Source organism: Triticum aestivum, chromosome 6B, assembly GCF_018294505.1.
Source record: "Triticum aestivum cultivar Chinese Spring chromosome 6B, IWGSC CS RefSeq v2.1, whole genome shotgun sequence".
Lineage (NCBI taxonomy): Eukaryota > Viridiplantae > Streptophyta > Magnoliopsida > Poales > Poaceae > Triticum > Triticum aestivum.
In genome coordinates this window covers 55,950,840-55,954,540 of record NC_057810.1, presented here as the reverse complement: position 1 = coordinate 55,954,540, position 3,701 = coordinate 55,950,840, and the positions used below count along the sequence as shown (strand labels likewise).

At 46.3% G+C, this 3,701-nt stretch overlaps 1 long non-coding RNA gene across 1 annotated transcript; it reads left to right on the top strand.

Annotated features, from left to right (window-relative positions):
* Positions 1 to 857: 857 nt before the first annotated feature.
* Positions 858 to 2,996, top strand: LOC123135735 (uncharacterized). The gene is made up of 2 exons (XR_006466150.1): positions 858 to 1,351; positions 2,682 to 2,996. It is a non-coding gene; the product is annotated as an uncharacterized lncRNA (long non-coding RNA).
* Positions 2,997 to 3,701: the final 705 nt, after the last annotated feature.

The window sequence follows — 3,701 nt, the reverse complement described above, 5'->3', positions numbered from 1 at the left end:
AATGAAAATAATGCATATAACTCATAAACAATATGATGATAGTATAAACTTTTTTTTTCATAGTATGTCTATTAAACAACTTTGTTAAGAAATAACCATCATCACCAACTTTATTACATCGGAAACAAGAAATATACATTTCTCTTGTTCAAGAGCATTTCTTGATCTTTTATCTGTTCTCTGAAAATTTTGATACAACTTTTATCAGAGATTTAAGCTTTGAACATAAGTCTCATAGAATTATAATATCGTCATCATCAACGTTGATCAGAAAATAACAATACCATAATGAAACTTTAATCAAATGTCTTTCTACTGTTATAGCAGAAGCTGTCTGCATCTTATTTCACCCACAGGGGAAAAACATTGCTAAGAACAGTTCTTCCAATTAAATTTTTCCGTAGGTTCCAGTTTAATTGGAGGATACAACTTTTACTTTGCAGCGGAAAACTTTACAATATTCTATTCAGAAACAATTATGTACTCTTTTACTCTCTAAGCAATTTTAACCGGTTGGTTCAAAAATGCATTAGAGAAGCAACAATATAATCTTTTTCTTTAGTTCTATTCACTTTTTCAAAAAAAAGAACTTTTATTTTTATTTGCAGCAGATAAACATGAATAGAAAATTCATGGACTTTTTTTATTCTTTACAGAAACTTTTCTTTGACCAAATAAAAATTCATGAACTTTATTATTTTCTTTGTAAAATTCATGAACATTTCCTTTTCTGAAAATTTTCTATTTTAATTTTCAGAAACTTTTTCTGTTTACTTTTTTTTTCTAAAAAAATTTCGTTGGAAAATATTTGCATAGAAAAACTATTTAAAATATGCCCAAAATCTGGAGAAATAACAACAACAAAAAAATGCAGCTCGCCCCGCGCGCTGCTACGGCTTCGGCCCAGCGCCCCGCGTGTGCGCCCGCGGCGGCTGGCCTGGTCCGGCTCAACTTTTGGCCCAAAAAGCCCGGGGCGAGGCTAGGGTTTCGATCTCAGTCGTTCGATTGCATCTAACGATCCAGCGAACTTTTCTCTCGAACAAAACCGAGGAAAGCCCCCGATTCGAAAACCTAGCCCCCATTCTCTCGATGCTTCTTTCCCTCTTCGTCTCTGTAGTCGCCCGCGACGTCGATGGCCGGGCCGCCGGCGACGGCGCCGAGGGCCACCGCGCCGCGCCCGGCCGCCGGCGACGGCCACCCTGCCGCGCCTCTTTTTCCCTTCCTTTCCTCCCTCCATATCTCTAGTGACAGAGAAAGAGAGCAGCGGGGTCGAGCCCTCTCTGATCCCCATCACCGCTGACCTCTCTAGCTGCCGGCGGCTGGCTGGTGGCTAGCGAGGCTCCCCGGCGCGGTGAGGCTCCACTTTTTCCCTTTCTCCTTCTGTTTTCTTCTTTTCTTTTATCCTTAACACACCGTGGCAGAGAGAGAGAGCGAGAACCTGCTGCCTCCTTTGCTCCCATTCGAGTTCAACGACGGCAGATCGAACGGCAGCGGCGCCGTGGCCTTCCCCCTCGCCGGTTGCGCGTCCACCTTGCGGTGAGCGCGCCGCCGTCGAGCGGATTGGTCGCAGTGCCCTTTGCCCCTTGCGGGGTTGTTCTTCGTCCGGACGGCTCGGCTTGCCGATGCCTGTTCGGATCGAGAGGGACTGGCGCGGCCGGAGTGGCGGCGCACTTTGCCGGCGGGGGCCGAGGCCCTCTGCCGGTGAACTTTCTGCTTTTTTGTTGTTGTTTGTCTCTGCCCTGCTAGGGTTCTTTGGGAAGGGGTGGGGAGGGAGGGATTTTCTTTCTGTGTATGCACTTTGTACTGAAATTCTTAGCCTAGATGGCCTGATACCATTGTTAGATCCGTCGGGATCGGTTAGCCTAGATATTCCGGTAGTTCTTACCTTCTGCTTGTGGCTCAAGGAGGTCCCGGTTCCGGCCATGGTGGGGTGGCCGGTGATGGCAGAGAGTGGTGGCATCGGTGGGCTTCCCATCGCTTCAGCGCCTCCCTTTGGATCAGATAGGGTTAGGAGTGGGGAACAATGGTGGAGACGAACCTCGTACCCTGTGCCCCTGGTCCCCACCTCCTCTTTATAGCACTGCGTGATAGGGGCCCACCAGCCTTGCTTGGGCTGGACGCCCCCGATCAGGGCGTGGGTCAAGGGCCCAATGAGCCGTTGGGCCCATTGGTGGAGAGATCAATCTAACAGCTTCCACTGCATGAATTTGATTAAGTTCGATTTTTTAGTGACTATCTAGCTTGTACATTTCTAACGAGTATGCCCATGAGCTAGAAACCAAAGACTCAGCTCTATTACAACATGAGCCCTTCCTATCCCCATGATAAGAAAGAAAGTTTCACAAGATTTGATAATCTAGAATGTTCTAATGGAGTTACCTGAACCAACCTTTTCGCCTGTACTGAGACCAGATGTGGCCACCTGAGACTATGCTAACAGTAGAAATTGGAGGTGTGCCCCTACAAATTAAGTGTCGTCCTATTGCTGTTCTCTCTTTGTACTGTTGGTTTTCGCCAATATTGCTGAGTTGATTCGACTTTAAGCCTTTGGCACAATTTCCACATCATTGAAGCTCTAATGCTTACTGTCCGAACCGTACACAAGTTGTGAGATAATTTCCATGCATCAAATAATTGAGTATTACAAATCTGTTTGACTGGCTTCACTGATTGCTCAACAGGTAACAAGAGTTAGGTTTCGGATGGCTGAGATGTAGAAATGGACTCTTTATTTCAGGCTCTTCCAGCCTGTATGCTGCGCATGGGGCCTGTAATGTGCTCCACAAGGGAATTTGACCCGCTATGTGTCATGCCCTGGTCAAATGTGATGTGAACTCGGTAGGAATTAACATGTCCTGGTCAACTGTAACTGGAGTTAATCTTCTGACTTGTGAACTGCCCGTCTGTTATCTGATTTCTATAGGAAATATTCGAACTGGCATGAGGAGAAACTAACTTCCTTCGGTTAATGCATTAGCATTGGGCTTGTCACTGAATCTTGCATTTCATTTGCCTGCGTTGCATTTTTTTCCCAGCATCATCTGCTCATGTCCCACAAAATCCCTGCTTATGCCCATGATGTTTCCTCATCCTTTTTGTGTGTTTGGATCTGTATTTCAAAGAGATATGATTGCTCCAGGGACGCTTTTATGAGTTGTACTATTGGGTACAAATGCTGGTTGCCGCCTTCTGGCTGCCGCCTCATCTGCCCTACAACTTATTTCTGAATTCGCTAACGGTATGAACAGAGAGCTACTGTTGTTCCTGCTCCGGGTACTGTCAAAAGCTGGTCCAAGCCACCTGGAGACTCGCTGAAAATCAACATCGACGGCTCGTCCCGGAGAGAAACAGGCATGTGAGGTGGGATTCCTGGGTCAGAGATTGCAATGGCAAACTTTTTCATGTAGCCGAGTAGCCGACTGGTATGGTCGAGTTCTCCATGTAAACTCGGCTCTCCATGCGTGCTGGGACGGTCGAGTTCGCTGCCGAGGCAGGTATGGGCGTATGACCATAGGAACTGATGAAATGAAATGAAAAAGTAGTGAAGTCTGCCCTCCAAACCAGTGACTTTGATATGGCTCGCCATGGTGTGCTCTCTTGAGAAGCAAATTATCTTGTGCTTAGCGTCTTCATTGAGTCCAGTGTCTATAGTTTAGCTCTGGGTGGTGTCATGCTCAGTATATGGCATGGAAATGTACCTC